The sequence below is a fragment of the Caloenas nicobarica genome, chromosome 2 (genome assembly GCF_036013445.1).
Source record: "Caloenas nicobarica isolate bCalNic1 chromosome 2, bCalNic1.hap1, whole genome shotgun sequence".
Taxonomy (NCBI): Eukaryota; Metazoa; Chordata; class Aves; order Columbiformes; family Columbidae; genus Caloenas; species Caloenas nicobarica.
The window spans coordinates 36186015-36201694 of record NC_088246.1 but is presented as its reverse complement, the minus strand read 5'-3'; the positions used below and the strand labels follow the sequence as shown (position 1 = coordinate 36201694).

The following is a 15680-nucleotide window of genomic DNA, read 5'->3' as shown; positions in this document are numbered from 1 at the left end:
ATTGTCAGCAATAACTTGAGAGGAAAAATTAGTTGTCATGTGATGCTGACTAACTTTATGTATCTGTGAGTCTGAATATTCTGACCATTGGAGAAAACAACATTTTATAGTATGCATTGGTTTTCATTTTAACACAGTTTCAGTGAACTAAGGGAGCAGAGAACATGAGTGACTGCCGAAAATGATTATAATAAATTTGTAAAATTTTAGCAGCACTCAATTCTTTAAGAGCTTTTTTTTCTTTTAACTTCCATTTCCTTCTGAATTGTACCTAGACTACTTCAGCACAGCATACATGTTCTGCTGAAATGGAGTGGATATAAAAACCACATTACAGGGCTTAATCTTACAGCTAGAGGATACGGCCAAACCTTAATTGCAGTGCTTTTTGGATGCTCAGGCTCATGCAGAAGGTGTTCATGGATGCTTGCCTGTGCCTTTGTTAAAGAAACTCTAGATGTATCCTGGGATAAATTACCCTTCTCTGAGCTTCACTGCTCTTACCTGTTCATTTGAATTTCAAACAGTAAGTAGATCTGGAGCAGTAACATGTACCATATTGGTAGAGGGCCAATAGTTAATACATGCTTTGAGTTCTGTCTTCAGAGAATTGCTGCCTTGGCATGATTCTGCAAGAATTTAGAGTATTTTCACTTATGTCGCATTTTTATGTCAGTTTTCCAGGACCTGTTATCTCCTAACATGGCTAATAAATCTGAAATGTAACAGAATAGCTGTCACAAACAAAGGATAACTCTTCTGTTATTCAAGGAATCCAGTTTCAGTTTTTAGTTAAATAAATTTCTTTCCCCATAATCTTGAAGTGGTGCTTATTTTTATGTTATCAGATTGGGATTATCTTTCTTTATCGCATGCTTTCTCCATCTCATTTATTTGAATTGTAAACTCTTCAGGAAGGACCGTCTTACCTCGTACAGTGGAGCTCTCAATTTTGACTGTGATGTGTTGGCATAACTAAGTAAAAATAAAGCACAAGTTTGCAATATATTTTAGATATTAAAGCATCTTTTTCTCTTCCATAAACATGCTTTAATAGTCATTTGCTTACATGGACTTAAAATCTTATGGCTCTGATGCCTTAGAGCAGTCCTTCTTTACCCATAGCATATTGAAGAGTATTAGATGAAATGCTGGTTGACAAACGTGAAGTAGGCTGCTTTTGGTTCTTGTATAGCTATTTGTCTAAACTTGATGGTAAAAGAGCATACTCCACTTTGGTCTCATCTGCCTTAATTAGGCCTGAGTGGTTGCATTTAATTCCAGTTGGCTGTCCTTTCTGTTTTCCCTGGTAAGTGAATTACTCTTTCTTCCTTTCATGGTCAAAGGGTGGAGCATCATTATTCCTGCTGTTACCTGACTTGGTAATACAGAGCAAATAAGAAATTCTGAACTCCTGTTAAGAGAACAGAAAAAAATAATTATTTGTATAGCCTGAAAGCTATGCTAAGCTCTGGAATGCAGAAGACAAATATGTTAGCTCCGTGTGAAGAGGGAGAAGAAGTTAATCTTCACTTTGATGTTAGAGTCTTCTGATCTCTGTTTCCGCTGATCCACTATCTTTATAAATACTGAATTTCAGGTATGCAGCTCATTGTACTTTGTTATTATTTATTTGGCTCTAATTTGAAATTTCTCAAATAAGTAAAATTTTGCATTTATATGGTTCTCCAGAGTGTTTTTATATCAGCATTTCAGAAGCAAATTTTGCCAGTTCATGATGTAGTCCGTTTTGTAATATTGGATTTGGTATTGAATAAAGAGTGTTTGGGTTAAAAATAGGGTATGGAAAATTTTGCACAGTTTTGAAAACTGGGAATTTTTGGGAACTGTAGCAATAACCAGAACTGACTGAATCTGTATTCTCTAGCTGTCACATTGCTTAGCTGTTTTTTTCCTCAGCTTGTTACAGGAGACAGTGTAGATGAATTTTCCAGGCTGAACAGCTTCAAACCAGTGTCCAGAATGGTAACAGTGTATTAGTCTATTAAAAGCATAGATTTCAGTGGAATTCAATTTGGACTGTCTGCTGGCGGAAGGAGTGGGTTGATAGTTGGAGGGGGTACAAAGAGAACATGGGAAAATTAATCTTTTGATCTGTTATGTCACTTTCTTCTTTAAAAGCACATATGAATTCATATTTACCATAGAAGCATCATTTTCCTGGTTCTCAGTATTAGTCAGTGTTTCCCTGTGGTTGTTTAGGTACAGTAAAAAAATGTCAGAACTGCCAAAGATTTCCCAGCTTGTAAGACCTTGCAAGATTCTTCAGGAAAAGAAAGCTGCCTTTTTTTTTTTTTTTTTTTTCAAGAGAAACATGGAGGGAAAACTTGGTTAAGCAAAATTAAAAATAATGTCAAGAAAGGCCCATTTTTGCTTAATTAGCTATTTGTTTTCTACCTTAGTGTACTCTATATATTTTGCAGTCCACAGCTGGGTATTATAAGCTGTAACATAAAATAACTTAAAAAACTGTAGTATTAAATAACTCTCTGTGTGTAGAGCTACTTAGACGCATAGTTTCTAGCTTAGTGACGTTTTAAACAATGGAGTTCTACTTGTCATAAGAGAGAAAAAAGGTGTTGTCATCTGTTAGAGCCCTTGAAGACCAGATTTTTTATTATTAGTAACTTGGGGTTTCAGTGACATAATTTTTAAGGGCCTTCAGTATTGTCTTCTATGGTTTCACATCTGTACGGAGCACATGCTCCATGTTAAGCTAACACACCTATCTTAATTTTCGATCTTGTGTTTTCTTTTTTCTTACGTTCTCTTTCTGCTCACAAACTTGCATTATAGCAGTAGTTTTCACAGTGTATAGTTTCCATTAAAACATTTCTGAAGATAAGATTCGATTCTTACTTTGGTGGTGCTTAATTGGTGCATGGAGATGAAGAGCCGCCCTTACAGAATAGGTAAGGTTGGAGCTGCTGAAGCAACATGATGTGACACAAGACTGGCATTGTTGGCTTTGTGCTATCTCTTGCCAGCCTGTCCATAACCCAGAGAACCTTTGGGTGAGAGATAAGGGTGGTGAAAATCAGTGCTGTGATGATCTTCTAGTCAGGAGAACTGCTGCGGACAACTAACCCAGCCAACGCAACTTGCATCGGTTCTTAGTTTGCTGTAAATTAAATTTGAGGATTCATTCAATATCTGATTGGGCCAAGGATCATGGGAATGGAAAGCTTGCTTTTGTCTTTTGATCCCCGCTATCAATCCTCTGCCAAACAGCTTGGTCAGCCCTAGGTGTCTGGCCAACAATTCTCTTTTGCAGTGTAGATGGAAGCTTAGTTAGGGAAACTGTAACTAAGGCAGAGCTCAGGGAAAGGTAAGAAATGTCCTAAGTTTTATGCAATAGGAAGTGTGCTATGCAATGAAACACTTTTAGTTTTGTTTACCTATTTTAAACAAAGCCTTTTAAATAGTTTAGAAATTATATTGATGTTTCATAACTTATTTCTGACACTAAGTATGAAGGTAGGGAACTATCATCCTGTCTCTGTCTTATTGTAGACTCCTTAAGCAGCTTTGTTCCTTTAATTTTTTCTAACAGTTAACCTCTGCAGTTAAGCTGCATAATTCAATACCATCCTCATTATCTCTTGTTGCTGGATTGCTTGAGCCTTGAAGAAGCAAATTGTTTTTATGATGATGTACCCCTTTCACAAGCATGGAGGGGGGAAAGAAAAAAGTGATCTGTGATTTACCTGTTCTTGGGAAGAAGAGAGTAATGATTATGTAGTGGAGTTTGAGTGTAAGTTGGATCTGTCACTCATGAACACCAACTCAGCAAATATTTGTGTTCTCAAAATGTAGTGCCAGATGTTTTGACTTTTAGGCACTAGAAGTGAAGATTTCACAGCACTGTGTTAATGAAAATGCCTTTTTAGGAGACCTTTGCTTATTTTAGAGTTTTCAATATATCGCAATTGGGGTCTGTGGGCCCAACATAGCATTTGGTGTCAAGCAGTCCCAGGTGTGGATTACAGCTGTATAATCAGTTCTGAAAACCAGTAAGCTAAAATGAAGAAACTGTTAACTGGTCACAGAATCACAGAATATTAGGGATTGGGAGGGACTTCAAAAGATCATCTAGTCCAATCCCCCTGCTGGAGCAGGAACACCTAGATGAGGTTACACAGGAAGGCATCCAGGCAGGTTTTGAATGTCTCCAGAGAAGGAGACTCCACAACCTCCCCGGGCAGCCTGTTCCAGTGTTCCGTCACCCTCACTGAGAAGTTTCTTCTCATATTTAAGTGGAACCTCCTGTGTTCCAGTTTGTACCCATTGGTCATTTTTAACCAGAGCAGTAGGTTGGAGTCAGCAGAGACACAGGTGATTATGGAATCTGAGAAGTTACTTGTGATCATTGCTATTAAGTCAATACGTTATATATCCTGGTATATTGTCCAAAATCCTCCCAACATTTATTGCTTGCCTCAAGTAGTTAGGGAAGTCTTCACTTCTTTTCCACAGAAGCTGCTGATGTGCCTTTTTTTTTTTTTTTTTTTTTCTCCACAGAAAGAATTGAGTTCTTTTAATTAGTCAATAAAGTGTTTTCAAAGTATAAAGTATAAGTAGGGTCTGGAATATTTGAAGCTGAATACACCAGATGTAAGATCAGCATTTTTGAGAACAGTACTAAAGATGAGTTAACAAAGCAATTACTGAAAGTGTTTTGAATACTTCCCTTAAAACATCTTTCAAATTCAAGAACACGGCAAGGGATTTTTTTCTTCTTTTAAAGTAGTGAGGATAAGTCATTCTTCAAAACAATTTTCTCAAAGACTGGAAAATGTGTGCTGTTGAATTCAGGTATTTGTTCTCCTCTCTTTGAACTGAATGTAAGACTCATAGTTTTCAGACATTTAAATAGATTTCAGAGTTTACGAGTGGAGAAAATACAAGTGGCCTTCCTGAAGTTGTGGTCAACTGTTATAATAAATAAAGCTAGTTCATGTTGGAAAGCTGTGTTTATCGAAGTCTTGGGTTATCAAAGACCAAATTTTATTTCTGTATTTCAGAGCTGAAAAAAAAAGAATACTCTAATGCCCAATCAGACAACCCCTCAAATAAACCAGGAATAGATTGTTAAAAATGCATTGTCTATTGGCATTTTGAATCTTGTTCACTTAAAATTAGAAGACATAACTTAATAATATCTAAAAAGGAGGTATTTTTGATCATGCAGTTTTATGTTTAAAGAACTCATTAAAAAACTAATTAGCACACAATTCATTGAAAGGAATTTACTTACTGAAACAAGGTATTTTATTTCAAGTACCGATCAAGCATTTTATATAATTTTCTGTGCACCAACACTAAACCATGTTTGACACTATTGATTTGTAAAACCAATCTGATGCGAACAGTATGTGACAGAAGTTATTTGTTATTAAGAGAGAGAATCCTGTCGCAGAAAAGCTCATCATCGTGGTAAGAAAAAAAATCACACAATGTAATTTTACTTGTATCATAGTTTTTTCGGCATTGACTCTGTTTCTGACAGCTGGCTTCGTGTTAAATGTGAGCAAAGCTTTGTTTATGCATGCATGTCTTCCATGGGTTATGGACCCAAAATTCGTTCTTTTGAAAGGAAAGCAGTTTGCTTTGGCAGAGCTGTTTTCATCTAATTAAAAAGCAGTGCAATATGTCTAATTCAAAGCATTCTGAAGAAATGTCTTGGTATGTGAGATAGTTTATTAACCATAAATTTGAGGAATCACTGTAGTTTAGCAAGTTCAAAGCAAAATGTCAATTGTATTATGTATATTTATGAAAATAGAAATGTTGGGCTTGCTCTACTGTTTGGGTATAACTGTGATGAATACTATATAGAGAGATCAAGGAACCTTTACTTTTTGAATTTGTGAGAAATGACTGCATATCAGGCTATTAAAACCATTAGGTAGAGTTTTTTGAGAAACAAGAGCAACCAGAGGTTATATGGTGCCTCAGGCTATCGCTTCTCAACTTTTCTGGTTTCCACGAGGTAGCTATTAAAGAACCATAATTTATACAACTGGATTCTCAAATAAGACCCAGCAAGGTGGGCTTTAAAGGCTGAATTAATCACTCTGTTACTGTAGCTACAAATCTCTTATTTTAATTTTTCAGCCTTAAGAAAGGCATCAGCATAAATTCTTTTATGTCTTTTCCTCTCAGTGTGCTTTTTATCTGCTATTCACTTTCCTTCCCACTCTCTCCAAAACGGCGAAATTAGCCAAACAAAATACTACTAGTTAAACAGAGCTTCATGAATTTTGCTGGCTGCGTGCGTGTATACCTGATTTACTTTTGTGCTACAGTGTACTGTTTGCAATGGATGTTGTGTTTAGTTTACACACCTACAAGGAAGGCAACAGAGGGAAAAATGCCTTGTTCCTTGTCTTGGCGGCTGCTCCCTGGGCTGGGTTGGAGTCTTTGAAAGCAGCAGGTTAGTTGCTTCTAGGAAAGGTAAATGGTCAGCAGGGTGCAGGTCCCAGACCACACAGTGGATCAGGCAGAGTGGGCAAGATGCAGGAGTCTGCTGTGCCCTGGAGTAGAGAGGGGGATGCTTCAGGGAAGTGCAGGAACACAGAGAAGCTTCAGCACCGAAGGGAAGGATATTTTCCTAAGAAACCAGAAGAGACTGTGGAAAGTTTTTGGCAAGTCAGTGAGATATGAATTAGACAGCAAGGTGGGAGGAAAGATTTCTCATCCAGAAAGGAGATGGTTAACACAGGAGATATCTCTTTTCAGTACTTTCTTCCAAGTCTTCTTATTCCTAACAGATCTTCATTTTGTCCACCTAAAACCTCTGAGTTTGTGTTCTAATGAAAACTAGTTTTAAGATGTTGGGAACTCTCAGTATGCTTAAGGAAGAGGATCCAGTAGTTCCATCTTTGGATTGTGGAAGGTTTTTGTCTTAGCAGGCTGTAACAATTATTCTCTCCTTGAATCTTGAAAACAACAGTGAGTAAAACTGGGAATTAAAGGAAGGAATCTCATTTTCAAAACAAACCACTGTCTACGGAAAATCCCGTCGATCCTAGCATGTGCTTCCTTTATCTCAAAATACACTAACTGAATCTATACTTGCTTCCATACCTGTCTCAAATTTATTTCCTTTAGAAGTGAGGCGTCTCCATTACTAAATGTTGAAGAGTAGTTTCAGATAACTGAATAAAGAAAAGCTCAAGGTGGGTATGATTTTGTCATAATTTCTACATGAGTCATAAGACCCAAGTTCTGGTTAAGCTGCCTATCTCAGGCCTACCAGTGGTGACTCTTACAGCGCAACTGGGACTGTGTGGTGTCTCTGGCATGAGAGCTGGATAATCCAAAGCACCAGCTGCGAGGGAATTCAAGTAATCTGGGACTCTGGGTTTTTCTGCGTGCCACTCCCACAGTGACATGATGGGCTGCCTGGGCAGCAGTTGTCATCTCCTGTGTATGAACTATTTCCAGATCCCTGCTGTCGTACCTCATCCCTCTGAGGTGCATCGTGGTATGTGGCATGTTGGGCTAGTAACATCTGACATCTAGAGTTGCTGGTCCCACACTGGACCTAACATATGAGAATGGGGGAATGGGAGGGCATTTGTAGAAATGAAAGCGAGAATGTTACCCAAAATATGGTACGTGTAAACAGTCTGCTTTGCAGCTAAAATTTTCTGCTTATTTCTGATTTAACCTGAGTTTTGGTTACTAGTGACTAATTACTTTATTTCATCATTTAAGCTGGAGAAAGGATTTAGCATAGTTGACATAATTTAATTTGATGGCATAGGCCATAAACAGTGAAAAGAGGCCATGGTGTGGGTTTGTTACTTTTCATGAAAATACCCGAAGGGTGAAAGCTGCTGATTTTTTTTTTTTTTTTTTTTTTTTTTTTGGTCAATGTGCTGTTAATGATCAACACAGAGAATGCAAAAATGTCTTGGTAGAACATTTTTAAAGGAGTTATAAGAGAAGCATCTGGGAGCCAGACTTTCCTTGTGGAAACATGCCAACAACTGTATTGTGTTTCCTTTCACTAAAGTGAGCTATGCTGAAATGCCTTGTCTTCTGTCCTTTTTTTGAGTAAGTTCATTTCTGGATTCAGACTATAAACTTGAAATCTTTAACCCTGCAGGTTATTAAAGGATATTATATGATTTAAACAAGATGCTTTCTTTATGAATTCTATGTATGTAAATATTATGTCAAGTCACATTTGTCACAATTGGGGATATGTAGTTTTCAGAAATGGCTTTTAAATTTAAATCTTCCTGCTGATCAACGAGTATGGGAAATTTTACTTGACATTTACAGACTTTTTTTCTGTGTATCATATAAATTTAAGCCTGAGAAATATAACCCCTGTACAAGGTTGTCAAATAACACTGTAGTACAGTTATACAGTATAGATTAGTTAATTGCATATTTGATTGCTAGATGTATTTACATAGAGAACTATTTATATTTTCTATGTAGATTTTAATAGCCACCACATTTATTTTAGCAAAACATTTTAATAATAAGGTTTATAAAATGTCATGTTGAACACTTAAACTATTTACATAACTAAGAGCTATTACGGGTTGAGAGAACAAACAAATTTATTTTAGTTACAGTGAATTCACATAAATCTTTATTATGTTTATATACAAGAACGTACTTATGTGCATGCCACATGTATTTAGGCAAGCAATCTTGAGTGAAAATTCCTGTGAACCTATGATCCAGCCATGGAATCAGCTTCAAAATCGTTATTTGTTTTGTCTCTTTGAGCTACTAATTTGCATTCTGTCCAATCACTGCAACTTCTTTTTTAAGAGAACTTCTTTTTTGGTTCATCAGCTAAATAATTATATGAGCATGTAGAAACGTTAAATCCCAGAAGCTTTCCTTTACATCGTTGAGGCCTGTTAAGAGCAGTATTTTAAAATATTTTATCCCTTCTTTAAATGTTTAAGTATGGATTTAGGTAAGATACCTATTGCCTCAATTTTTGTATGCCAACTTTGAGGCTTTAGGAACATTTTCATAAGTGGAGCCAAAGTTTTACTTTTGTTAGAAGCTAACATGAAACTTTACCTTCAGAGATGCTTCTGTTCAGTTGTGAAAGTGGTTATCTAATCTCTTGGTCAAAAAATATAGGTAACATTTTTAAAAGTTCTTAATAAAACTTAAGGAATTTGTAAGGAGCTGGTTTCTGAAGTCACTTATGAAGTTTTCACCTTGTTTGATGGCCCATCAAATAATTTTTTGTTTACTGAGTTTAATATATTCTGACCAGTTCATTCAGCGTACAGGATTAGACAATTCTAAGGGACTTGATTTCTGAAAACAAATCCCTGAAATGGTGACTTCAATTGTAAATACAAAGTGTCTATGAATATAAAAACAAGAAAAGCATTAATGAGTTTCCAGTAGTGGATTTCTCTGTAGTTTCTTTTATTCTTTATTGTAAGTATTGTGTGCATATCCACGATTGAATTTGCTTGTGATGACCTTTATCTTTTCTCTTGAGAAGAATTACTATTATCAGGTCTTTCTTCATGAGGAAATAAAAAGGTCAGTGCAAAACCCATCCCTTATTTCTATGCAGTGCACATTGCACTTTGGCATATTTGTATGGAATTTTATTAATAATAATTAGATTATTTTGTTGAAGAAGTTTTAGCATTCCAAAATTCCTGCTATATACTCCTGCTTTTCCTGCCTTTTTCTACCTCCTCTCCTCCCAGGCTTGGTATTGGTGTAACTAAGATTTTACATAGTTCTATTCCTCCTGACTCTGTCAGACTAGCTAATTTTTTTCCCTTCCTTAACCTTAAATTGACAAACTGCTAGTTCTTCTGTGTCTTTGTTTGTCTAAGAAAAAAAAAAGAGAATGTAGAGAATGCAAAGTTGTTGCTTTTTTTTAAATTAGAGATTTGAAATTATTTCTTGTTTGGAAGACTAGTGCTAAGAACTGAACAACCAAGTTGATTCGGCTGTCATTCAAAATACGACTGAGGATTTCTTTCTGATTTGGAGGGGGAGCTCCAAGTAGGCACTCCAACCATGAAGCTGAGTTCATGAAATCTTAATATATTCATAACTAAAACCAGGAATTGTCTGTACCTCTATGGATTGTGCAGTTGTCCTAATGAATATATTCTGTTCTGTTGTTCAGGTGGCTGAACATGCTTTTCCTCCCATTGTGATACTTTGCTCTTAAAGCCTGAAGGGCCTTGTGAAGCCCTGGCAACAGCAACTTTTCATACTAACAACCTCTGTGTTTGGTAAATGAACGAAATTTGTGGGGTCTGAAGAGGATATAGCCTGTATTGGTTGTGTCTATAGAATGGGGCACGGGTGGGGAAGCAAGGATACTGGGATGCTTGGTATGTGTGAAATGAAAGGAAAAGAAAGAGGAAAGGTGCTGACATATATACAGGTCTCAACAAGCAGGGAACATAAGTAAAGCAAAGCATGCTCTCATGTTTCCTGAAGACATGGTAAAACTATGCACCTGAGAGTGAGAAGATCCACTTTGCAAAACTGTGGACAACCTTGCTAACAGTGATCAATTTTCTGGTTTGTATGAGAGTAACTGTTTTGCCTCCAAGAACAGAGATCTGTTCTTTGATCGCTTAGTCTTCATGCTTTCTGCCCTAAAACGTTATAAAAAATACTTTCTGCTAGAAAAATATCGTGTTGTTTTCTTTCCCCCTCCAGTAAACTAGTGATAAGTCTTATAGTATCTACCTGCTTTTAAAAACATGCTTTTAAAATCTATTGCCCTAGTATAGTTCATGTAGTTGGGTATGTGTACAATAATATAGGAGAAATGCACTGTCTTTTTCACAGATGTATTTAGAAAGAGATTGTTTTTTCCTCAAACAATTCTCCAAACTTACTCATTTCTCTCTACTACTTCACTGTTATTATTCTTTATAGCAATAGTTACATGATCCAAACAACATTCTTCTTCACCAGACTAAAGAATTGCAGCCTTAAAGTGTGTTTTGTATTTGCCTCTAGTGGGACTGAGATTTTTTTGGTTTACTTTACTCTTTAGTTTAGCAAATGCTGTAACTCCAAAATGCTTTCATTAGGAAGGGAATTAATGTTATATCTGCTTTTTCGTTTTGATTAAGCAAACCAAAACATATACTTAAATTCACTGTGTGGTGTCACAGGAAGGTTGTTTTAAGAGAGAATTATTTTTCTCCAGAAAATGGCTAAGTGACATTCCAGGTCTCCAATATCACTTCCTCTCCTTCTCACCTCCTTTTCCTGCAGCACTGATCTTGAGTTAATTTATAACAAAATCTGCTAATCTTCTCTGTGAGGATGATGAGGTAACTTTTCCAAGGTCTTCTCAATAGGAAGCAGGGCTTTCCTTTTAGCTGAGATGGCTGGTTTGGTTATTCAGACTGCTTACAGAACTGGGAGTACTGGTGGTGCACAGTAGCACCTTTTCAAGAGACAATAAGTGCAACTGAGAAAAAAAAAAAGTGGAGGATTTATCAAGGAATTCAGGAAACCTCCCATCTGGATACTTGGCAAGATCTGGACAAAACTGAGTCATTTGAGCTAATGCTGGTCTATAAGTCATTAGCTGCAGCTGTTTCATACGTGAACTATTAAAATGCACAGAACCTTATAAACTGCTGCTGAGTAGCTTAGAGTGGAGTACCAAAAGAAGTAAAATGCTGTTTCCTAGAAACTTGATCTAACTTTCTGAGTTAGACCAGGGTGTTAGACTAAGTAATTTCCACTGGTCCCTGCTATTCCAAAGTATTTCATGATTCTAGCTTTTTCACTTTGTACTGCCAATGCTATTTATTTGAGGCCATTGGGAGGTCAGTACATTGTCAATAGTAATAACAGAATTCTGTTACTGTCTACTGGTTGGACAGGGTGGTGCATATACTCAGCTTTTCTCTAGAATTTAAATAATGGTTGTTTTCAAAGAGCTGATTAAAACTTGTGCAAAAAGTGTTAGTTGGAGGTCCCGTCCAGTTAGCTGCTAGTATTAATATATTTGAATGCAACCTCTTGCCTCCATCTTGGAATCAGACTTGAATCACATGTGTTGGAAGGAATTGGGGTTAGGAATAGACATGGGTTGTCCTCAACTAAAACTAAAGCATCTCAGTATGTGCAATATTTTTCATTAAAATGTGTTTTTATATTGTTTGTAACCTGGAGATCTCTTTCGGTATTCTGTTGGAAGACAATTCTGTATTATCTGTTTCTCATTGTATTTCTGAGCATAGTGGTGACCATTTGTTCAGATGCAACTTCTGCATCATATTTTGCTGTCACCTCATCTGTGTTTAGCCTGCGTCTGGGTGACCTGTTTCTGTCTTTGTCTTCTCTGCTTGTGTTCTGGAAGTAGTTCTTTCACTTAAGCTTTTCATGCAGGAATATAACTGTTTGAGCTGTTGGGTGGTAACTACCTGACCCACAGAAGTAGGAATAAAATAAGAATTGTCCTCTCTTCTGTCATGGTAAGAAATTCTTACATTTATAATCTCTTCTCTAAATAGCAACCAGATTGTTTCCCACTTCTTCCACTGTCCTGGAGGCATTTTCATCCTCAAACCACCCACCCCCATGCAGTCAGATGAAGCTTTAATAAAATGATAGTCTGTCTCCCCCTTTCTGCTGCCTTCCAGACCTCACACCATGGCTAGAGAAGAGCACTCTGAGCAGCCTTTTCCAAGCTGTTTCATTTGTTCACAGAGTGCATCCAGAGTGTTACCGGGAATGCAGGGTGAAATGTCAAGAAGTTTTGTGTAAATCTTCCATTAATCTGTCATGTCCAGGAGGAACTGGGGGAAAGGGACAGATCTGTGGGAATATTGGAGGATTATCAAAGCTGGGGTTTTGCTGCTTGGATTTGGAGATCTCTCCCTACAGAATGGGTGGTTCTGGAGTCTCAAAGAAGACACCAGAAAGGAAAATCCCAGCCATTATAAATACACGTTCCAAGACAAATAAGTCCTAGGATCAAGCAACACATGGAGGATTTCTGGGATATCAAGCTGCTTAGGCTAAAACACCATAAGAGTTTGGGTGAAGAGTGTAGGCATGTACAGGTGTGTAAAGAGGAAGAATACTGCAGAGGACCCCCTCCCCAAATCTGTGGAACGCTGTCCTCAGGTATGACAGCTTGCTGGCCCTGCATAAAACAGGGTGTTAATTCTTACTCCTTTGACCCCAGGTGGTTTCCAGCCCTCACTACTAACGCTAGCAGAGGCTGTCAGTTTGGCCAAATTATAAAACTGATCTTGTTCTAAAATTTCACATGTTTATTGCTGTTTATTTGGAATTCTTAAATGCTTCTCTAAACAAATAATCTTGTTTGTAAAAAAAGCCAGTTCTTGCTAAGTTTTTTAAAAAATTACATGGCTGGATTGATTTATGTTCCTTATTAGAGCAATAACCCATCTGTTGTGGGGTTAAGTCAATTCATAAAAATATAGATCTGGGAGAGAAAAGGTCTTGATTCTTCCCCATGGTAAGCATTTATTCATGTTTGAAAGTCCTTGTTTACATTTATGCAGAGCAAAAGACCAGTATTTGGTAGCAAAAGACCAGTGTGGAGGACTAAAACTCTTGGCGTTACCATGCCATTGTATCTTTTACTTTTTCTTGCATGAAGCAGTTTAGACCCATGATGTTCAGTGTCAGCAGAGTTCTTCATGTACACATCTTTTCATCTGCACGTGTCTGTCATCTCTGCTGAGTACAATAGTAAAGGCACTGTGATTTTTAAAAATTGATTATTTAATAATACAAGTACTTTTGCAAGGGTCTGTCTTACAAGACCTGTTCGTATGCTTATAACCTTCTGACACCACAGTGCCATTTCAAATTAAGATGTATTAATGTGTATTACAAGCATGTGATTGTTTGTATCATTATGAAATAGATAAAAAATTAGTTAACTGCAGTAGTTCTTATCTGAACTGGTCAAACCATCTTCCCATGATTTTTCTAACAATATGTGATTGGAATAACAACTTCACATGTTGTAGAGTTCCATGCTGCAGCTGAGAGGCATGTAAATACAAGCTGCTTATTTGCAAGAAGCTTCCAGATTTGCAATATGATTGCTATGGAAACCACACAATGAAAACCTTATAACCATCTGTGTGGTTTGGTAGATTTTGCTGCATAGCTGAGCTGTTTTTGTTTACTGTTATTAAAGTGTTGAACAAAATATATTAACTCACAAACTGAGATTATCCAAGGTATAAGCTAGTGTTGTTCAATGACAATGTGTCAGAGACTAGAAGACAGTAGAATACCAATTAATAATGGCATTATGTTAGAGTCTAGAGTAAAGAGATAGTTAAGCAATGTGTTAGTAGAGGAGACTGCTAAGTTTATGTGTATTTATCATGGAGATACTACATTCCATTGAAGGAATGCATTGCTCAAACCAAACTCTTATCCATTTTATACTCAAATAGTCTGGTGGTATTTCCCCCCTGCCACTTAAATAAAAGAAACTGGAAGAAAAAAAACCAAGGGATTAATGTAAGAAACCTCAGCTACTGTAGAATTCATTGTTAACTTTTAAAATGGTGTGGATGGTAGAATCACCTATGATTGGGTGATTGTTTTTCTGTTCTTTCTTCAGATTGCAAATTAAATAAGTAAATTACTTTCAACATTGTTCATGGACTAACTGAAAAAACGCTTAACAAATATAATTAGTTTCTTTTTGCATTGTCACCACAAGAATTTTGTAGCTTGTTTGCCATTAGAGTCCCTGAGTACCAGCAGAGTGTGGAGCATAATGTATATCTCAAGGGTTCTTTGGATTTACAGCTCTGGAAGAGTTCACTGGTTTGATTAGTGTTGATTAGTCTCATTTTGACATGGTGAGAGGTGGAGAAGAATATTTTCTTGCGGCAGTGGTAGTGATGGTGTGAAGAAGAGATAACAAAGGAAACATTGTACGAGATTATTTTAAAGGTCTGCTTGACTCCTCTTACACAGTATCTTAATAACACAGGAGTTCTACTGTATTTTTTATTTTATTTTTTCATCTTTTGACTCTATTCCATGTTGCAACAGAATCTTTAGTATGTCACATCTGACTATAGCTGTAATTCCTGGGGTAATTGAGGTTGTTATGTTTAAAGGACATCTCCCACACATAGTTATTGCTTCAGGACATAATACCAGAAAACACTAATAAGAACCATAAGTTCTTTTTTACCACCCTAAGCCATCTGTTGCACTGTGAACATGATAGCGTTAGCAAGTAGTGTGGACCATTTGCAACAGATTCATAAAGCACAAGTTTGTGCTGAGGACTTGATGTTTGCGCTGTGCATGTTTCAGAAGAGGTTTCCCATGGGGTCACTTTGGTCGACCATGTTCCATGTGCTTCTGGAGTGCCTCTTCCAGTCTAATGGCAACTGAAAGTTTGTCCTTTCTGTGACAACTCTGTAGTGTAAAGCAAAGTGGGATAAGTGGGGATGGTTGGGATCCAAACCAGTATGCTAATATGGACAGCCTTTGTTTGAATTTGGGACCTTTTCAGTATTCAAAGAGCTTTGCTTTGGATGTTTTATCATCTTCAGATACAGATCTGGTGAACTCTTGTTCCTAGGAAATACCTTTCTCAGAAAGGGGAATGCATATGTTCTAAATTTCTCCATGAAACCACAATGCAATCT

The 15680-nt window shown here is 36.9% G+C and overlaps 1 protein-coding gene across 1 annotated transcript in view; it reads left to right on the top strand.

The window, feature by feature from the left end:
* Positions 1-15680, top strand: part of SKAP2 (src kinase associated phosphoprotein 2) — a 115910-nt gene that overhangs the window by 81289 nt on the left and 18941 nt on the right. The gene's annotated exons all lie outside the window — the stretch shown is intronic.